The sequence below is a fragment of the Palaemon carinicauda genome, chromosome 9 (assembly GCF_036898095.1).
Source record: "Palaemon carinicauda isolate YSFRI2023 chromosome 9, ASM3689809v2, whole genome shotgun sequence".
Lineage (NCBI taxonomy): Eukaryota > Metazoa > Arthropoda > Malacostraca > Decapoda > Palaemonidae > Palaemon > Palaemon carinicauda.
This window is the reverse complement of record NC_090733.1, coordinates 113,383,318-113,406,169: the sequence shown is the minus strand read 5'-3', so window position 1 is coordinate 113,406,169 and position 22,852 is coordinate 113,383,318. Positions and strand designations below refer to the sequence as shown.

Below are 22,852 nucleotides of genomic sequence, written 5' to 3'. Positions count from 1 at the left end.
ATATATATATATATATATATATATATATATATATATATACATATATATATACATATACATACATATGTATGTATATGTATATATATGCATATATATATATATATATATATATATATATATATATATATATATATATATATATATATATATATATATATATATATATATATATATATATATAATCGAAACTACCATTAACATCCCTTTCAAATCGCATTAATTGCTGTAAATATGGATTTAAAAAATTCTCTCTTGCATCCACGCATTGTCTTAATCCTTGATTTATGCTTGTCCCAATAACTTTCGGTGGCCTGTGTGTACTCCTGTTTCTGTATCAATAAAGTCACGTGAGTGATTTACGGTCTGGTGTTGAAATCCTAATGTGATTGAATTTTTGAATAAGCTTTCCATTCATCACTGTATATTACTGATAGAAGGTAGTTTAGTCCAGTTCATTGAATTTCGGCACTGAATGCGCTTAATTTCTCTACCCAGGAGATTCTTGTTCTTTAACCAGTTGATAGCAGGAAGAGGATCATCCGTTAAAAGTGGCTGCGCAACTTGTTCATAAACTGCACGGTCCATGAGGGATTCTTTACCGCTTGGTTTTATGTTGAAGAGTAAAAACATTTTATATCTTAGCCATTAGAGAAAAATAAAATTTTTCTTTAAGTACCGTCATTGTAAAATAAATATCTATGTGCTAACTTATAGATTAGTTTGTTGGCACGTTTATTGCTTAGTCTCACTCGTGTCGTTACACTAATAACAATTAACTTATAAACTGGTAGTTGGTAGTTAGCTTGTTAGTCCCATTATTAGATTTAAATTCCTCACCTGAAGAAAAACGACCATAATTTTTTCACCTGAAGATAAACGACCTCGGCGTGAGTTGGGGTTCCCAACCTTCAGGTGATCCGAAAAAATAACGTTGAACGAACTCTGAATCATTGGAAAAAGTCAAACGTAAAGAAAGAAAAACTACACAGGGTCGCCGTTACAAAGGCTACAGCCCAACATTGTGCTCGACAAGATCTTCAGAGCTCAGTTTGTTTTGATTTTGCCCCTTCTTTTAGTGACTTCGTATATCTTTGTTTTCTTGGCTTTCTTTTAATTTTCATTCCTAAATCTTGTCATCCAAAGGTGAAAAACGAAAGCGTGTTTTTCTTAGCATTAGTGCTAAACTGGAACTTAAAAAGAAGTTGGAGTCTGGTGCTTCTGTAGCCAGTGTTTGCGATGAATATGGTATAAAGAAACAGTCAGTGATATACGCATTTGCGACTCGTTTTGGTGTTACCCATGATAAAGATAATCATATTGGACATTTACGTAAGAGCATAAAAGTTGCTTACAATAAGGAATTACAAGAAGCTGTTTATAAATGGTATGAACAACAGCGTTCTGTTAACCCACGAAGGACGACGGGCGGCGCCGTCCTGAGTCCTGACGGTTTATTGATATTTATATAAAGAAAACATCTGTAAATAATATATTTTTCACTCTAATATATAAGTATTTGGTATAATTGAAACCGCAAGAAGATGAGCTTTTTGAATAGGGCATTTATTGTTTAATACATATTTAATTACTTTGGATATTAAAAAAAATATCTTTAGCAATCACAGTTGCAAAAAATCAAAGTCACTTTGAAGCTGGATTATTACAAAACTTATTATTCCTATTTGTTATAACAGTGCTAATTTTGTAAAGAATGTAATTTTGAAAAAGTCCTAAAAAAAAACAGAATATTCTATTTAGTGATAGCGTGGTAAAAAAAAAAAATATATCAACATATCAAGTGACACCTTTTCACCATTTGGTAATGCGGATTTACAAAAATATTACATTCATAATTATCAAGCGAGTTCACAAAAGTAGCCGCAATTATTGACTTGAATTTACTGACAGTTTTCGTGGTCATCATTGTCCTCATGTTTTCTCTTAGGACGACCTTTCACCCTTTAGTAATGTTGCAGCTTTGGCCAGCATTGCTCATGAATGCCAGCATTGCATCCAGGACACCAGTGCTTCGAGCGCTTGGGACAAACTGCACATAATCTTTGCTTGCAACCATCTAACCTAGCATATACATGGCTTGAACCAGGTGAACTGACAGGAATAGGATTACGACCTGGCGACTGTGGAATGAGAGGGTAAGATGCAGCATCCGGGATTGACAGACATTCAATAATGTCACAAAGAAAATCATCTCTCTTGAATTGCCTATCAGTATTTTGCTGATAGATAATATAAGCATTTACAACTGATACATCTATAAGATTACTATAAATTTTCTTCCAGTATCTCCTGGTTGACCTTTGTGCAGCAAAATGATGAAGTTTTTTGTCCAAAAGGTCAACACCTCCCATACCAACATTATAGTCATTTATGACTTTAGGCTTGATTTTTTCTCCATGTCTTGGCTGCAATGTGACATTTTCAGCATGAGCATATGTTGTCAAAAGGTAAACAGGCTTGCGAGTTGCTTTCTCTTTGAAACAACAGGTAAGCAACTTTAATTTTCTTTCAAGGGGAGTACTGGATGGCTCTGGAGATTTCGTAACTTACTTTTACGGGTTTATTTCTCGCCCTCCATCAGACAATAAAAGTCTGTTCAGGAGGGCTTTGGTGTGTGAAAATAATTTCTTTCTAGTTAATATTTTGCTCTGTATCTTATCAGTTATTTCGCTAGCATTTGTATTCAGGCTTAATAGTTTTCAGGTCACTATTATAACACTTTCTAAAAAGATAAGTCTTCAGGTTTTTCTTGAAAGCTGCCACATTTTTGCTATTCTTGACATCAAGTGGAAGGTCGTTGAAGAATCTCGGTACAGCATAACTAAACGTTCTTCCTCCTATTGCATGATTCACACTAATTTCGAAAAGTCTATGTGGGACATCAGCATGTCTAACTCTTACAGCAGCGCTGGTAACTTGAGGATAGGGGACCAAGCAATCACGAAGATATTTAGGCTTATTACTTGTAAGTGCTTTGTGAGTCAACAAGCAAATCTTAAATTCAATTCTAGCCTTAACAGGTAACCAATGTAGATCGATCAATGCAGGAGTTATTCTCTCCCAAAGTTTAATGCCTTTTATCAGTCTAGCCGCCCGGTTTTGCACATTTTGAAGCTTTCTTAGTAGTGTATTTGGCAATTTATAGTAAAGAGAATTGCAATAATCAAGCCTTGATATTACGTGACTCATCACTAAAATTTTTGTACTGCCCTCTGTTAAATATTTTCTAATAAATGCTATTTGTTCCGTAACCGGAATACAAACCACGCTATTTACATAGGGTTTCCTTTCGGCGTAGCTGAAATGATGAGCCATTAAAGTTTTAACGAGGGTTTAACTAACCCCGCGCTAGTTAGCACGGGGGTAGGAGAGGGGTAGCTAGCTACCCCTCCCTCCTGCACACACCGGTGAGCTGCCTCACTTTACTTTTGGCTCGGACGATGTACAGACGTTTCTGTCCCGTCCTCGCATATTGACAGCCTTAATTTGTTTGCTTTTTCTTCCAGTGTGTGTTTGTTTGAAGTTGGCCTCTACCTTTGCTTTCCACCATGCGGAAATGCCTTGGACTTGCCGATCGCCCATGTGGAACTTATATGTCGGCGATTGAGACAGACCCTCACACCCTTTGCCCGCAGTGTCGAGGTCAACGGTGTAATACAGTGAACCCTCGCTACTTCGCGGTTCGACCATCGCGGATTCACCACTTCGCGGGTTTTTTCCATAACCCATATATATATATACATATCGCGGATTTTCTGGAAATTTCGAAAATACCGCGATATCTGAAGACCCCAAATACGATATTTCGTTACCTGTAATTCCATTAATACTGTAATTAGTAATATCTGCTCTTAGTGATTGTTCATTGCATTACATATGATATATAATTTAGCACAGAAAGAAATAAAACACGAAAAGAGAATGTGATCATACGATAATTCAGTACTGTATACAGTACGTAGTAAAATTAAATCGAACATAAAACGCAAATCAGATGCAGTCATACCATATTAGAATGGTGTAAGGCTGCTGATGGCTACTACTGTACTACAAATGTAATGGATGTGCTTCTTTTCCATGAATCTTTTGTATGTATACGTACGTAGTACTGCATCCAATAATATTCTGTTGCAAAAATCACATTTCGAATAAGCGTACGAGAGAGAGAGAGAGAGACACATCCTACAAAAGAATAAAATAGCATACGTAAAGCTATTATTATTATTGTTATTATTATTATTATTGTTGTTGTTGTTGTTAATAAAATTATTGTTATTATTATTATTATTATTATTATTACTGTATTATTATCATTATTTATTATTATTATTATTAATACTGTACGTACAGTATACGCGGGGTATCTTGTACTTTGAGTTGGTAACCTACGCATCATATAAGACGGCTTGTGATTGGTTCAAGCGCTGATAGATGACGAATCAGAACTCAAGTTTTGTTATCTAGCCTGTGATTGGTGTTTTGCCCGCAGCATCTAGGTTCTCGCGGCGGCCACTTTCTCTTACGCCGTATCGCTGAGTAGACGTTCTTAAGTTTGTGAACTTTAATCTGTGCTGTGTGCGACTGTTTTAAGTTGAACTTTTTGTTGAACTTTCTGTGTAAATCCTACTGTACAATGTCTCCCAAGCGTTCTGCTTCTACTAAGGCTGGTAGTGAGCCTAAACGCCACCGAAGGATGATGACGATTGCTGAGAAGGTGACGCTTCTCAATATGTTGAAAGACGGTAGAAGCTACGCGGCCGCAGCGCGCCATTTTGGAATCAACGAATCCACTGTTCGCTATATCAAGAAGGACGAGGCGAACATTAGAAAGACGGCTGCAATCACCTTTAGCAGATCAGCAAAGCGAGTCGTTACAACGAGCAATAAAACGATCGTACGCATGGAAGGTGCTTTAGCTGTGTGGATTGCCGACTGCCGGAAGAAGAACATAGCCTAGGATACGAACACCATCCGAACAAAGGCTTTGAGCTTGTATGAGAATTTTGCTGCAAAGGAACCTCAAGACGACGACGGCAACCATGCTGAAGAAGATAATGATGCAGATGAACCTCAACCAGGGACATCCACTGATTCCCAGCCTCAGAAACAACGTTTTTCCGCCAGCAAAGGATGGTTCGCGAAGTTTCAAAAACGCTTCGCCCTGAAAAGCGTTTCCCTGCATGGCGAGGCTGCTTCGGCTGACACTGCCGCTGCTGAAACTTACGTGAACCAGACGTTCAAGAATATTATCGCCGAAGGTGGATACAAGCCGGAACAAGTGTTTAATATGGATGAGACCGGCTTGTTTTGGAAGAGAATGCCGTCGCAAACTTTCCTGTACAAAGAGGAAGCCAAAGCCTCTGGCTTTAAAGCATTCAAGGATCGCGTTACCCTCGTGATGTGTGGCAATGCTGCTGGATTTTTGCTAAAGCCGGGGCTTATTTATAAATCGAAAAATCCTCGCGCTTTGAAAAATAAGAATAAGAATCTCCTTCCCGTGTACTGGATGCATAATCCAAAAGCATGGATTACAAAGATGCTGACCTCCAACTGGTTCCACCAGTGTTTCATCCAGCAAGTCAATGAATATCTCGTAGAGAAGGGCTTGCCATTCAAGATCCTTCTCCTTATGGATAACGCTGGTGGACACGCAACTGACCTGTCGCGTGAGGGTTGAGTTCCTGCCACCCAACACCACGTCATTAATTCAACCGATGGACCAGGGGGTTATCAGGGCGTTCAAGGCCCTCTACACGAAGAATACCTTGGCGGACCTCGCTGCGTGTGTGGATGCTGCCCAAGATGATGAGGATGAAGATTTTAACTTGAAGGCGTACTGGCGGCAGTACACCATAGCCACGTGCCTGAAGAATATCCAGAAGGCACTGCAAGAGATGAAACCTGCAACTGTGAATGCGAGCTGGAAGAAGTTGTGGCCCCAGATTGTTTACGACGACGAGGGATTTACACCTGCTGAGATTCAACACTCTGCAATACGGAAATCTGTGCAGTTGGCTGCCATAATTGGAGGTGACGGGTTTGGCGACATGACGACTGAAGACGTCGACGAGTTGTTGGACTGCCATTCCCAGCCGCTAACTGACGCAGACCTAGAAGACCTGACGAAATTGGCAAGCGAAGAAGAGAGTGAAACCCAGGAAGAGACCCAAGAAAATGTCGAAGAAACGGGCTTAACACTAGAACGGCTTGCCAAGGTCTGCAACCATATAAAGGAGGTGAAAGAAATGTTGCAAGAGTGGGACGAGGATATGGTTCGGTCTATGCAATTCTCCAACAAGGTCGATGACATCATGACTCCCCACAGGATGCTCTTAGATCGAAAAAAGAAGCAGCGGCAGCAACTTCCGTTCACAATGTTCTTCCAGCCTCGCAAAAAAGAGCCAGTTCCTCCTGCTAGTACACCTTCGGAAGAAATTGAAGAAGTTGAAGAGGTGTCCCAGGAAAAGACACCTCCGTCTGAAGAAACGTAAAATACTATCATTGGCTGCACAGTAGAAGACATCATCAGCTTCATCCTCATCATTTCTACTGTGCAGCAAATTCATCGCCATCATCATTCAAGTTTTTCTTGAACTTCTTTCGTGGTGAGTACAGTAACAATCTTCATTTTTTACTTTAATATTCTAACATTTTAATATTTGTGCCTGTTTTATAGTTTAGTACTGTATGCATTAAGTTAAAGGGAAGGTTTTAAAAGTCTACATGTTGTAACCTATCATATTTTTTTTGTTTAAAATTTACATTTACGTACGTAAAACAATCTCTCTCTCTCTCTCTCTCTCTCTCTCTCGTAAATTGTTTTCCTGCTTTGCTACGTACAATATGTACTGTACAGTACTGTATGATTTTATATAGATACGGTAAATTATATTTGTAAGGTAACATAATTTGTAAATGCTTTTACTGTAAATATCATTATTTATCACTTTCATCATGCGCGTTAAATGCCTTCTTTGTTCTGAGCGTGGTTGTTTACTGAGTGTACAGTACTTTATGACGCCGTCGTTTCAGGCGGCGTCATAAAGAAAAACATTTCATTTGGAAGTCCTAAGAAAAATTAAGTAAAACATTGGTAATAACAAAATCAACATACTGTATAATCAATATACAGTAATCGATGCAAAAACTAACATTTACACATATGTGTACACTAAATGAGTTTGTTTCTTCATTATGATCAGAGATGAATGTAAACAAAACATTGGTTGCCATTTTTTATCGTGCTTTTTAGCGTGTTTAGGAAACGCATGATATAAAATTGCCTTTAATATTTGTGCCTGTTTTAGTTTAGGGTACTGTAGTACATGCATTAAGTGTTCTGTACATTAAAGGGTAGTTTGTTAACAGTACTACGTACAAGGGATGGTTTTAAAAGTCCGAATATACATGTTAAATAAATAGGTAAGTATGATGTCACTACTTCGCGGATTTTCACCTATCGCGGCCGGGTCTGGAACCTATCTACCGCGATAAACGAGGGTTCACTGTACTTCTTTCTTCATCCTCCCCTCTCTTGGGGAATGCAGCATCCTGGGTCTCTGCATAGCTGACCTCAAACCTCTGCAGGTAAACAATGCTTCCTTGTGTTCCTAGTATTAAGTACAATACTATCGCGTCCCCCATACCCTGACGAGATGGTATGGGGACGTCCTAGCCTAGAATTCAATGTAAAGGACTTCAGGTCAACTTCCTAGGACGAGTCACACTTCATCTCTCCACACACACTTATGTAGGCCGCTCGTTTCTAGCGTAGCAATAAACTTGTGAGGTGCAGGGACTCTTTTTCTCGAAGTGCTACACACTCGGATTCTGAGTCCCCGGGTAAGCCAAAGCCAGTAAGGCTGGGGACTTTCCACCCAGCCTAAGGGTAAGTCACCCTATGTAAATAGAGTGGTTTGTATTTCGGTTACGGAACAAATGACAAATTCGAAGATAATTTGTAATTTTCCTAACCATACAAACCTTAGCTATTTACACATATTTGCCCTCCAGCCCTGTCCCCCGAGATAAGTCCTACCTCTAAGTGAAGTGAGGCAGCTCACCGATGTGTGGAGGGGGGAGGGGTAGCTAGCTACCCCTCCCCTACCCCCGTGCTAACTAGCGCGGGGATAGTTAAACCCTCGTTAAAACTTTAATGGCTCGTCATTTCAGCTACGCCAAAAGGAAACCCTATGTAAATAGCTAAGGTTTGTATGGTTAGGAAAAATACAAATTATATTCTAATTTGTCATGTTTCTCAGGTGATAGTTACACACTTTCACTGTGTTCACTATTTGATACCTCATTGACAAATTACAATCTATCAGTACACCCAAATTTTTCACAACAGGCACAATCCTAACATCAGCGTCGCCAATTTTTATACTTTGAAATAACTGGTAATTCTTCAAAGCCACCTTTGTACCAAAAAACATACATTCTGTTTTATCATTTAATTTAAGCTTTTTCCTCTGCATCCATGTTTTAATTTCAGTCATTATCTCATCAATTTTTTTCTTTGTATCTTGTGTTGTTGAAATTGAAAGGTAGAACTGAGTATCATCTGCATATAGTTTAAAGCCCACTTTTTGTTTTTTCAAGATGTGTGATAGCTCGATAGTATATATGTTGAACAAGATAGGGCCCAGAACACTTCCCTGTGGTACATCTTTCATAAGAATTCTCTCACTGGATCGGTTTCCAGAAACTTCTACAATAGTCTTCCTGTTCATTAAGTAACTTCGCAGAAATTCCAGTGCTTCCTCAGTCACTCCAATAGACTTTAAGTCGTCAAGTAAGTACTTGTGCACAACAGTATCGAAAGCAGCACAAGATCTAACATAATCAAAATTCCACACTTTCCCTCATCAAGAAGACCTATCATATCCATTATTGAGCATAAGGTAGTTTCTGTAGAGTGATTAGCCGATTGATTTTCCGGGAACATCTCTAACTCATCAATATGCGCCCATAATTGCTCACTTACGATTTTTTCAATAAGCTTCGACATGTAGGATAAATTTGAAATGGGCCTATATGAATTTAGCTCGTTTACATCACCTTTTCCTTTGTATATTGGTTTGATCAATGCAGTTTTTTCACAGAGAGAAAAACAGGATTGTGATATACTTAGGTTAATTATGTTCAGGTAAATATTATATACAACTTGCTTGTTTGGAGCTTCACTTATTGAACTGTTTGGGAAAGGGCCGTTTCCACAATATGTATTCTTCATCTCTCTCATAACCTTTAACAAGTCGCACATTTATTTTCTTAAATTTTATTGACTTCTTACCCTCCTTCACTGTCCTTCCAAGTGATTTTGGGGGAAACCTCTATAAATTTTCAATATTAAACTTACCCGATAATCATGTAGCTGTCAACTCCGTTGCCCGACAGAATTCTATGGAGGGATACGCCAGCTATCACAATACTAGAAGGGGGTGTATTTACCAGCGCCACCTGTGGCCAGGTACTCAAGTACTTCTTGTTGACACCTCCTCAATTATTCCTCTGTCGTGCTTCCGGCAAGACGTTCTGGGATACGCTTATGTTCTTGGAGTATTTTCACGACTTTGGTGAAGTATTTCTCTTTGATTTCGGCTGTCGCTTTACTGGAAAACTTCTATATTAGCTTAGTTAGCTTTTGGAATTAATTTGATTAATTTTGGTGACGAGAGAGTATGAACTCTCGTTCACCTTTCAATGGCCGACCCTTCCCTTAGACGGAAGTGTTGGTGTCTAAGAGAGTATAGACTCTCTTTCTTAATTTTGCTTAACAAAGTTATAGATTTATTTTATATCTCTCCGCCTCTTATAGGCCTCTTCGATTAACTTCCTTTTATTATAAACTCATTAAAATTAATTTTTATATTTGTTTATATTCGACCTTCCTAATAGTAGGCGGTCTTTTACCGAAGTTAATAAACTTTGAGCCCGTCATTTCGGTTTTACCTGTTAACATATTATGCTATTTCCGCCACAGAGTTTGAAAGATTTTCTTTGACAGTCTCGTACTGTTTTCAAAGCTGAACTAACGTTTTGTTTTGTCTCTGCAGTTGTTGACGTTCAGAACGTTCAACTTGCACTCTATCGTTACGATAGAGAAAGAATGTTCACGGTTTCACGTTGCAGTAAGAGTAACCGTGTCTAGCGTTTTGTTCATTCTTTCTTAACTTAATGGTTTTGATCCTAATAAAGGAACTTTTCAGTTTTTTCCTTTAACAATAATATGTTTTAACGATATATATGATTGGGCTCTTCTCTCAGGTTCTAAGTCAAGAGAGAGAGAGAGAGAGAGAGAGAGAGAGATAGAGACGGAGGGAGAAAGAGGATAAACGTTTCATTCAAGCCTGCCAGGCGTACGAGTAACGTCATTATCGATTTTTGCTCTTCTCCCTAGTCTCTTTAGGGGAAGAAACTAAACGTTTCTAGAGTGATCTAGTGTTTAGTCTCTTTCCAACCACTGATTTATCTTTCATTAGATTTTTCTGTTACATTGTAATTCTGTTTTCGCAATTACTAACTTTGAGAAAGGATAGAATTGCGTATTTCAGGTACAAACCACTTAAGTTTCGAGTTCAGTGAAATAAGTGCAAACAGAAATCAAAGTGATAAGTGATTGGTGCGTGAGGGTACTTTTGTGCGCGCCAGTCGTCCTCCCAGTCCGGGACCTCTTGCAAGCTCCCAAGCCCAGGGGAGAAGCAATGTCGAAGGGCATAAGGGTTCAGCAGGCCTTGATCGGCGCACAGAAGTATTCTCGGTGGTTGTGGGCGTGTCTTACCGAGACCGTCACTCCCACCCGCAGACGATTGAGCCCTTATTTTGCTCGTCTGCAGAAGAGATTAGGGGAGAAAATAAAGGCAGAGTAACGCTGGTCTCAGGTCTCAAGACTTCTTACTCGTTAAGTCCAGACCTATGCCAGACGTACGAAGTTAAAGTTCACAACCCGAATGCAGTCGTTGGGTTAGCTCTGACTCTCCTAAGTCATCAGTTGATTACACTCCGACTTAGAGGAGTAAGGTTCTGCCACAACAGATCTCTGCTGTTAAGGCTTTACCTCAGCAGAACTTAGTGTCTGCCGACCCCAAGTTAACTCTACTGCAGTCCATACAGTCACAACTTTCGGTCTTGATGCGTGAGTGTCGGGCTGAGAGTGTTGCACCGCCTGCACTCCCTCCACCTGTTCTCGCTGCACCTGTGCTCGCCCAGCCTGCACCTGCTCCGCCTGGTCGCAGCACCATCTGCCAGGCGTACGATGTTGTGAACTCTACTACAGTCCATGCAAGCACAGTTTTCGGACTTGATGAGTGAGTGTCGGGCTGAGAGTGTTGCTCCACCGCCTCCGCCTACACTCCCTCCTCCTACACTCGCTCCGCCTGATCACAGTACCATCTGCCAGGCGTATGATGTTGTGGACTCTACTACAGTCCATGCAAGCACAGCTTTCGGACTTGATGCGTGAGTGTCGTGCTGAGAGTGTTGCACCTCCTGCACCTGTGGTGCACCAACCTCCTGCACCCGTTCAGCCTGTGCTGCACCCGCCTGCACCGGTGGTGCACCAACCTCCTGCACCCGTTCAGCCTGTGCTGCACCCGCCTGCACCGGTGGTGCACCAACCTCCTGCACCCGTTCAGCCTATGCTGCACCCGCCTGCACCGGTGGTGCACCAACCTCCTGCACCCGTTCAGCCTGTGCTGCACCCGCCTGCACTCGCTGCACCCAGTCGCAGCTCCATCTGCCAGGCGTACGATGTTGAACCACTTTCGGAGTTTGCTGTTCACAGTGTTGTTCAGCCTCAGCCTTCTTTAAGGCAACCCTTGCTTTGGGATCAGGAGAGTTACACTCTTCCTCCTCCTCCCCTTGCTGCTCCTCCAGTGGTGCAACTCTCGGTTGGGGTACAACAACCTCTCCCCTCCGTGAGTCTGTCTGCTCAACCAGCGCTGCACCGAGTTCAACCCTCATCTAGGCAAGCTCATCTACACCATGCACTTGCGCCTCAGGAGCCTCAGCTTGCTAGAACTTTACCTTGTTCTGCGCAGCCTCAACCTTCTCATGCTCCACTCATCTCTCAGGAACAGGAACGGACTACTCCGCCTCCGTCCTCCGCTCAGCTGGTACAATCCTTGGGTGCAACTCTTGCTAGGAGTCAACCTCCTTCACCCTTGCACCTGCCTTCTGCTCCGTCTGTTGTTCAGCCTATGCAGTCTGAACCTCAGGTTTTCCCTCAAGTTGAGGAAACCTCTGTTGTTGTTCCAGCTCGTTCTGACTCTGCTGTTCAGCATACCATGGTTTAAACCCCATGCAAGCATGCATTAAGCACTCTAGCACTGGTCATGGAATTTCTGAGAAATGTTAAACGCCATGCACACGCTCTGCTTTCCTTTCAGCAGGCTCTGCTTACAGCAGGCTCTACTTCCTACATGCTCAGCATTCAGCATGCTCTGCATTCAGCATGCTCTGCATACAACATGCTCTGCATACAGCATGCTCTGCATTCAGCATGCTCTGCATACAGCATACTCTGCATACATCATGCTCTGCATACCTTACCGCATGCTTCTCAACACATCTTGGGTTGTTGCCAACTCACTAGACTGTCAAGCAGTTTCATAACGTTGCCTTCTAGTCTGCTGCTTTGCACCAGTGAACCCTCACTCAGAGAACTTAGCTTTTCTAGGATAAGGTCCCTGTAGATGAGAAAGTTCTTTTCTCCCTCCTTTTGATATTCCCTTGAGGACTCTGTCATTTGGAGGGAGCCTTTAGCTGCATAACCTCTTATGGACTTTTATTTAAGCATAACATGCTTACAGGGAAGGTAATGGTTACACTTCAGCCGCTAATCCCGTCTGTTACCACACCTGCTCCCATAGACCTTGAGCTGTGTTGCATGACATGCAGTCCAAGCTTAGTCCTTGTTAGAGGATTTTTTGTTTACGGAGTCAATGTGTCACGGGGAAGACGTTCAACAACCAACAGAAGGGACTTGTTGTGACGCAGTGGGCAACCTCAGCAACCCGTTAAGGAGTTGTCTGTACGACCCAGACAGTCTAGACAGATTCGGGTTGTCACTGTACTTCCTCGCTTGCCCATGATTGACAGTTTACAGACTGTGCAGCAGTATCATGATCTTGTGTCCGGCTCCGTCAGACGACTGGCTTTTAAGAGCTCCCTCAAGTCGTCGCTGTCTGGAGATTTTCAAATGGACTATGGATCTGACCAAGGAACTGGGCCTCCTGGTCAATTTTGAGGAGTCTCAGCTCGTTCCATCCCAGACCATTGTCTCCTTGGGTATGGATCTTCAGAGTCGAGCTTTTCGGACTTGTCCGTCGGCCCCAAGGATCTTCCAAGCCCTAGAATGCATCCAGAGCATGCTGAGAAGGAACCGATGCTTAGTCAGGCAGTGGATGAGTCTAACAGGGACACTTTCATCGCTGGCCCTGTTCATCGAGTTAGGGAGACTCCACCTCCGCCCCCTTCAGTATCATCTAGCTGCTCACTGGATAAAGGACATGACGCTAGAGACGGGCTCAGTTCCTGTTTCCGAAGAGATGAGGTCTACTCTAACGTGGTGGAAGAACAGCATTCTTCTCAAGGAAGGTCTACCATTGGCTGTTCAGTCCTCCGACCACCGTCTCTTCTCGGACGCATCGGACACGGGCTGGGGTGCGACACTGGACGGACAGGAATGCTCGGGAACATGGAATCAGGAGCAAAGGACACTTCACATCTATTGCAAGGAGTTGTTGGCAGTTCATTTGGCCTTGATAAACTTCAAGTCCCTCCAGCTTAACAAGGTGGTGGAGGTGAACTCCGACTACACCACAGCCTTGGCTTACATCTCCAAGCAGGGAGGGACTCATTCGAGGAAGTTGTTCGAGATCGCAAGGGACCTCCTCATTTGGTCAAAAGATCGAAAGCTCACGCTGGTAACGAGGCTCATTCAGGGCGATATGAATGTCATGGCAGATCGCCTCAGCCGGAAGGGTCAGGTCTTCCCCACAGAGTGGACCCTTCACAAGAATGTTTGCAGCAGACTTTGGGCCCTGTGGGATCAGCCAACCATAGATCTATTCGCTACCTCGATGACCAAGAGGCTCCTCTTGTATTGTTCTCCGATTCCAGACCCAGCAGCAGTTCGCGTGGATGCCTTTCTGCTGGATTGGTCCCATCTCAACCTGTATGCATTCCCGCCGTTCAAGATTGTCAACAGGGTACTTCAGAAGTTCGCCTCTCACAAAGGGACACGGCTGACGTTGGTTGCTCCCCTCTGGCCCGCGAGAGAATGTTTCACTGAGGTACTGCAATGGCTGGTCGACGTTCCCAGGACTCTTCCTCCTAGAGTGGACCTTCTGCGTCAACCTCACGTAAAGAAGGTACTCCCAACCTCCACGCTCTTCGTCTGACTGCCTTCAGACTATCGAAAGACTCTCAAGAGCTAGAGGCTTTTCGAAGGAGGCAGCCAGAGCGATTGCCAGAGCAAGGACGACATCCACTCTCAGAGTCTATCAGTCTTTATGGGAAGTCTTCCGAAGCTGGTGCAAGGCCAATGCAGTTTTCCTCAACCAGTACCAATGTAACCCAGATTGCTGACTTCCTGTTACATCTAAGGAACGTAAGCTCCCTATCAGCTCCTACGATCAAGGGTTACAGAAGTTTGTTGGCAGCGGTTTTCCGCCACAGAGGCTTGGATCTTTCCTCCAACAAAGATCTACAGGACCTCCTTAGGTCTTTTGAGACCTCAAAGGAACGTCGGTTGTCCACTCCAGGCTGGAATCTAGACGTGGTCCTAAGGTTCCTAATGTCATCAGGATTTGAACCGCTCCAATCAGCCTCTTTTAAGGACCTCACATTAAAAAACTCTTTTCCTCGTGTGCTTAGCAACAGGTAAAAGAGTAAGTGAGATCCACGCCTTCAGCAGGAACATAGGTTTCACATCTGAAACGGCTACATGTTCCTTACAGCTCGGTTTTTTGGCTAAAAACGAGCTTCCTTCCCGTCCTTGGCCTAAGTCGTTCGAGATCCCAAGCCTGTCCAACATGGTGGGGAACGAACTGGAGAGAGTACTTTGCCCAGTTAGAGCTCTTAAGTACTATCTAAAGGTCAAAACCATTACGAGGACAATCAGAAGCCTTATGGTGTGCTATCAAGAAGCCTTCTCTACCAATGTCTAAGAACTCAGTTTCTTACTACATCAGGCTTCTGATTAGAGAAGCAAATTCTCATCTGAAGGAAGAAGACCTTGCTTTGCTGAAGGTAAGGACACATGAAGTGAGAGCTGTGGCTACTTCAGTGGCCTTCAAACAGAACCGTTCTCTGCAGAGTGTTATGGATGCAACCTATTGGAGAAACAAGTCAGTGTTCGCATCATTCTATCTCTAAGATGTCCAGTCTCTTTACGAGTACTGCTACACCCTGGGTCTATTCGTAGCAACGAATGCAGTAGTAGGCGAGGGCTCAGCCACTACATTCCCATAATCCCATAACTTTTTAACCTTTCTCTTGAATACTTTTTATGGGTTGTACGGTCGGCTAAGAAGCCTTCCACATCCTTGTTGATTTGGCGGGTGGTCAATTCTTTCTTGAGAAGCGCCAAGGTTAAAGGTTGTGATGAGGTCCTTTAGTATGGGTTGCAGCCCTGTATACTTTAGCACCTTTGAGTTGATTCAGCCTCCCAAGAGGAACGCTGCGCTCAGTAAGGAAGACGATCTTATTAAAGGCAGAGTAACGGTTCAAGTCGACTTCCTTACCAGGTACTTATTATTTCATTGTTATTGTGGATAACTGATTATATGAAATATGGGATACTTAGCTATCCTTTAATCTTGTACACTGGTTTTCACCCACCCCCCTGGGTGTGAATCAGCTACATGATTATCGGGTAAGTTTAATATTGAAAAATGTTATTTTTATTAATAAAATAAATTTTTGAATATACTTACCCGATAATCATGATTTAATCGACCCTCCCTTCCTCCCCATAGAGAACCAGTGGACCGAGGAATAATTGAGGAGGTGTCAACAAGAAGTACTTGAGTACCTGGCCACAGGTGGCGCTGGTAAATACACCCCCTTCTAGTATTGTGATAGCTGGCGTATCCCTCCATAGAATTCTGTCGGGCAACGGAGTTGACAGCTACATGATTATCGGGTAAGTATATTCAAAAATTTATTTTATTAATAAAAATAACATTTTTATCAATTTTTTCATTGAAGATTATAGTAAACTTCTCTGCACAGACATTATCAGGCAAGACATATTTTTTCTTTAAACCCATCAAATCATCTAGGTTTTTGTGAAACTCCCTCATGTTATTAGTTTTTTTTACTTTCTCCGCTGTAGAATTTTCTTTCTGTTTTTTATAACAGGATGTTATAGTCATTTCTGGCCTTATTATATAGATTTCTGGCTTGTGAGGATTTGGCTCTTTTCCATCTACCTTCCATCTTACGTCTGTCTTTTTGCCCTTAATAGCTCACTATTTTACCATTTAACATTTTCGCGTACAACTATTTGTTTGCTCTTTATGGGACACATGGTATCATACATTTTTCCAAAATTGTCGTTATATTTCTTGGTATAACACCCAACACATTCTCTATCTACCATATGTTCACATTGTATGTTCTCACAAGACATTTGCACTACACTAGCTTCAATAAAATTCTCAGCATCAAAATTTTCCCGTTCCCTATATGTGATCCATTTTTTCAATACTCTGATGCAATTTAAATTAACATCAAAAGTGATGAGTTTGTGTTTTTGAGATATCAAAGTCTGGTTCCACTTCAAGGTTTCTTATTAGGTCAGAATCTTTCCCACATATGACAAAGTCGAGTGTATGACCATCTACTGACGTTAATACCAAAACACACTTTATTAAATTAAACATCTCAAATACTTCTTTGAGTTCTTTAGTCTTATAATCATTTTCATCATCTACCCAACAATTAAAGTCTCCACCAATTAATGTATATTTAATATCGTCCACCACACCCACAAGAATACTAAGTTCTTCAATGAATTTCCTCATATTACTCCCTGGTGGTCTTTACAATGATATTATATTGAATACTTTACTGTTTCTTGTCAGTTTTAAACAGATATATTCAAACATTTCAAATACTATTTCATTCATGATAGAAACCCTAAAGAAGGTTTTCGACACGAAGACACCCACTCCTCCAGTTTTATCCTTTCTTGGTACGTGGTAGAAATCGTGATTACACGGCGTCATCTCCTGAATCTTTGACTTATCACTAATATTTCCCTGCAACCAAGTTTCCGTTAATAAGCATAAATCTAATTCCATTTCATTAATAAGATTTCTAATCTTTATGGTTTTATTCCCCACCGATTGAATGTTTATCAGACCACACTTAACCAATGGGCTAGACTCCATGATCGGTTCTATTTTTTATCCTGGTAAGCTCCTCCTTGTATACTTTACAGTTTTCATCATATGTCTTATGATTCGTATCATTGTAATTCCTCATTGTGGAGTTAGGACACTTTAACGTATCTACACTACAATCCATGGTTCGGTGTTCCTGGCTACACTTGGCACACACCTGAGTCTTGCTACAACTATCAGCAGTATGACCAAATTCCTGGCTTTTATAACATTGAAATACATTGTAGGAATCATAAATTTTGCAGCATCCTTCAAGCGTGGTATATACTCTACCGTCCCTTTTACGGAAAACTTTCCTGATAGTTGGAGTACACTTTATAATGACATGTGATTTACCGCTTTGTCTTGATTTAAACTTCCTGATCAATTTAAAGTCCTCTTCATTTTCACATATATCATTCAACCATTCATTCTTCTCCTTTATAAAGGCAATTATATCATCTTCATTTTCATCAATATTGCAGACCTTGATCTTCGGTTTAAGTAGATCCTTTTTATCCACTTCTACCTTAATGTCATTCTTGACCTCTTCTAAGTAATTTTTAGCCTTTGCTAACCCAGCTTTATCCGCAAAATTAACTAGCAAGTGGCCTTGTTTAGAGGTTTTGACCTGTTCAACATTCGTGGTTATCTTCTTCATGATTGTTTTCTTGATCTCTGAAGCCTTCGTATTTTCCTCCGTAGATTTTATGATCAAAGTGTTTTTTCATTTCAACCTACTCGCATATGTGGTCTTGGTCGCATTCTCTTGTTCCTATTCCGTAAGTTTCTCTTTCAGCTCAACAATTTCTTGACACATATTGGTGTATTGAGCAGTTATCATATCCATAATACCAGAGATCTGTCATTGTACATTTACCTTCATCTCTTCTATGTTGATGCTTAGCTTCGTCATGTTTTCCCATGATTGCCTGACCCATGAACCATTGGGAATTGCAGTCTCAACACATCTTGGACATTTATAAATGATGTTCCTGGTTTGTAAAATATCACTTGTGCCATCTCTTAAATTTGAGCAAGCTTCTTCATCGTGGTACCATCTTCGGCATGCATCGCATTGTATCCCATATTCAACATACACCTCACAATGCCCACACATGCCATGATTGCCTCCGTCATCACATTCTTCATCAGCAGCGTTCACTTGCATGTAAGTTGCTTCCATTTTCTTTCCCTTGGAGTACCGTGTCAATTTCGGTAATAAATAGATCAAGATCATTCATGGGACTAGGTTTTTCTTTTCGTTTTCTAAGGAAGGGCATATTGAATAATTTTTCAATGACTTTTCAAGTAGCCCCACCCCAACACAAAAATGCTGGGTCAGGCCTTGCGCCACAGACCTCCGTGTTCCAAGTGTCGATCATGGGCTCTGGTGGAGAGAGAGTCGTATGTCGTGATGGGGAAGAAGCAAGCAAGGCGTTTGTAGGAGGGAGACTGCAATGCTCAAGAAGATAGCAGCAAAGTTTGTCACCACTGGTGTTTCCTTAGGGAGTGTCTGCTGCTGCTGCCCCTGAATTTGTCCCTGGGGAGTATGCTGATGGGGTTAGATCATGGATGGACTGGTTTTTCAGGCCTTGTTGGTGCACCCGGAACCCCTAGTATTCATTGCTCCCCTTCAAAGGATGAAAACTCTTTCTCTGTGACCTTGCAGGTTGTGGATGACAAGTTTGACCTAAGAATTTTAGGTAGGCCATCCATAACTTTTTTGAGGGCGTTGGTAGCCAAGGCTACCTCTCCTCGGGTGCAAGTCAAAACGTACCCCAAAAAATTGGTCAAAACGTACCCAATGGGAAGTCAAAACGTACCCAATGGGTACCCATTGCGAAAGTCAAAACGTACCCAATTGGAAGTCAAAATGTACCCACAAAAATTTAGTTCATATCTATCTATCTATCTATCTATCTTACAGAATATTATTTAGTTATTCTTAGTTTTTTTTATGGTATAATTGAAAACTAAATATTTGTACATTGATCTAGTATTAATAATAGTGTTACAAAAAAAGAGATAGATAGATAGATGTTGACCAATTTTTTGGGGGGGGGTTACATGTTAACTTTGAACTTTCCGTTGGGTACATGATGACTTTGAACTTTTCGTTAGTTACATGTACTTTAAAATTTGGTACATGTACTTTGAAGTTTTTCCAATTTCCATGCTGCATTTCCGTTGGGTACATGTTGACTTTCCGTAAGGTACGTCTTTTTTAGGCTGGCTACAGCTTCAAAATATTTCCAATTTCCATACTGAATTTCCGTTGGGTACATGTTGGCCTTCCGTAAAGTACATGTCCTTTTTAGGCTGGCTACAGCTTCAAAATATTTCCAATTTCCATACTGAATTTCCGTTGGGTACGTTTTAATTTCAGTCAGTTTTGACTGAGTACGTTTTGACTTCTGACTAGGTACGTTTTGACCAAATTTTTTGGGTACGTTTTGACTGTAACTCCCTCTCCTCTGGTGCCCCTGTGATTTTAATTATGTCCCAAGAGTACCCTGTGGCTAGTGGTGAAGGGTGTGGTGGTTCCCTCAGTGTTAGGAAGCCTGGAGGTTCCCTCCTTAAAGCTAAAAAGAAGGGCAAGTAAGGTTTGGTTGTCCCTCCCCAGCCCAGCTGGCAAGGTATCAGAGGTCAAGAGCCATGGCCACTGGGACTGGTAATGAAAATGGTAGGGGTAGGGTAAAGGAATGTGTTACCCTGGTCTTGACCAGGTGACACACGGAGTAATTGGAAAACACTGTTTTTAATTGCTTGGCATTTCATGCTGCTCTTATTCCTCATGATTACTGCCAGCACCCACTTGGTATAATAGTCGACTACCATCAGACACCCAATTAAACCAGTACTGGTTGTAGGAAGACTGACAAGATCCATACCAATCAACTCAAAAGGAGCTATGTTCACTATTTTTAAGGCTGGGGGTGCAACAACCTTCCTTGAGACCTTACAGGTCTTATATTGCAAATACATTCAGCACATAACCTTGATTACACTAATCAAGGATTTGTGCCAAATGAGTTGACCGAGCATTGCTGTCATTTTTCCTATCCTCCAGTGAGCATTTTGCAGGTGTCTCTGTAACCAGGTCTATCAGGACATTGAAGGTGACTACAGTGCCCTCTTGGTTTCGTTTAACTAACACACCCTGGTGCACCTCTAGGTTAGACTAACACCTATATAGCTAATAATAGCACGGAACCAGAGATGCAAAAACTCCAGAGTAGATAATTAATGAGACTGAATCTGTCATGATTTCCTTGGATCCTAGTTACCTGACTACTGTATAGGACAAGAGAGTATTCCTAGAGAACTCTCCATAGTCAGGTTCAGGGTCGGTCACCTTCGTGACATTGGTTCCAGCAGACAGCAATGAGATTGTGAATAAGGAGACAACTGAAGAACAGCAGTGCTGTCATACACTAACTGATCTTGGAGTGAAAACAGGATCAGATGGCTGCATCTAACATATTTCTGCAAAGGACAAAACAAAAGTTAATGTGTCTGTCTCTGGTAGCTATCACTTCATACCATTAATGGCGAGAGATCCCGCCCAGAGGAACACTTTAAATCTTACTGGACATAGCTTAGAATACTAGTGCGGGCACTAATCAACCCCTCTTAATTGTTCCCTGGACAGTACTGGATTAAGGGACAATCCACTACTACCTCAGGATTATCGGTCACTAAGACCTCAGTGTCAGTTACACAATGTTACACTTCTATCTTATGCCCCAAAAACCACATCAATTAGAGTAATGTAATTATGGAGCTCTAGCAGAAGGTTAAAGTGCACTCCAGCAAGACACTGAAGATGCACACACTGAGGTTCAGTCATTGATGGTTTACAAAAAACTATTGGGAAAGTGGGACCTGAATAGACCCAGATAGAAACTCCAAAGCTTGAACAGTACTGTACCTTGAAACTGGATAGCCTTGATCCAATTTCTGCAAATTTTGTCGAGTTTTAAGACTAGTCAACAGACATCTCTCAGAAACTGCCGAACCAAGGCTGAGAGTTGGCTGCGACATGTGACCCTTCATTCCAGCAGTTATGACAATCTCATCAGCCTAGACAGGTCACTCCTTCACCTGGGGATATCTTCCATCCTAGGATCTATCGGGGATTGAGATCTCGCCTAGAGGTCGTTCACACCTCCACTTCTGTGGCACCTTCTATCCTGGTGGCAGCCCTATTAAAACCTTCTGAGGCTTCATGGCAAGAAGAGGTTTTGTCTAGCATTCTCGCCTCTTTCATTGCAAAGTCCCGAGAGTGGAAGGATGCTAACACTCTTCCAAAGAATTTGGTGTTCAATCTCACGGAGGTTCCAAATCTTCAAAGGCAGATTCAGTTAGCGGCGGCTTCGATGTCAGTTAATGAGGTCAGCTCTAACCCTCCTAGACCTCTTTTCCCTTAGGTACAACCTGGTAATGACAATACAAATGATTTGAATGGCGCTTTCCTTCCACCTGCTCATCTAAGGCTCTTGACAGAGAGAAGGGCGAGTCTGAATCTGCTTTCAAGCAGGTTTTCACCTGCATTTGTGTGGTTAATGGAGTCAGAGGGGCCCCATACTCTTCTCCTCATGGGAGAGACGCAACCATAGATGTTCTATGTAGTGCTTTTAGAGCCAACAGTGGTCTAGGTTGGCTGCTGGGTCCATTTCTAAGGTAGACTAAAATCCTGGAAGAAAGGACTTCATTAGGGCAAGAAAAATTGTCAAAATTAGTCCCTCCTCTGTTCGTGAGACAGAGGAAGTACTATAATATCCAGGAATACTTCCCTTCTCCGCTGCCATTTGGCCAGGCAGGTTTGACCTTGTCGCAAGGCTCGACCACGGTGACGTTCTTGGCTGCAGAAGCCCTGAATATGAAGAGATTGGTGAAGGCGACCCCTTAAGTTTCTTCATGGATGGACTACTGGTCAAGGACCGTGAGCTATTTAGCCATGACAGAAGCTCTCTCTGACCCTGATAAGCATTGTGTGTTCAAGAACATTGTGCTCACAGGCACGAGAACTATGGAGTTCTTAACACAACGCTGTGAACCAGTGGGCTAACTGGATTCTGAAGAGGCATGACACCATCATTTCCGGGCGGTTACAGAGAAGTGGAGGAAGAAGAGCCAGGACTCCCTTCTTCATTAGGCCATAAAACCCCGACCCACCTTCTTGACACCTGTAGACCCTAGAGCTTCTCCTGTAGTGAGGCAAGCTCACAAGAGGCTAAGGATACTTCTAGGCGCCAAGAAGTCTATCCTTTTCTGGGTAAGAAGCAGAAAGGATGAGGGGGATGGGGGGAAAGCTGGTGGACGTGTTCTGTGCCCTTGTTAAAAAGGGCCTTTCTTCTGATATACCACCATTGGGAGGATGCCAGCAACTCATGTGGAAGCAGTGGCAACGCCACATGGCCGAATCTTGGACGGTC

The 22,852-nt window shown here is 42.0% G+C and overlaps 1 protein-coding gene across 5 annotated transcripts in view; it reads left to right on the top strand.

Moving 5' to 3' along the window:
* The first annotated feature begins 887 nt into the window (after nt 1-887).
* LOC137647053 (uncharacterized) overlaps nt 888-22,852 on the top strand; it is a 37,437-nt gene continuing 15,472 nt past the window's right edge. Inside the window, exon 1 of one of the 5 annotated variants that reach the window (XM_068380207.1) lies at nt 888-1,047. The gene's annotated coding sequence lies outside the window, so the exon portion shown is untranslated. Of the gene's footprint in view, nt 1,385-8,639; nt 8,813-22,852 lie in introns of those variants that run through there. The other 4 variants (XM_068380208.1, XM_068380206.1, XM_068380205.1 and 1 more) reach the window with 4 other exon arrangements.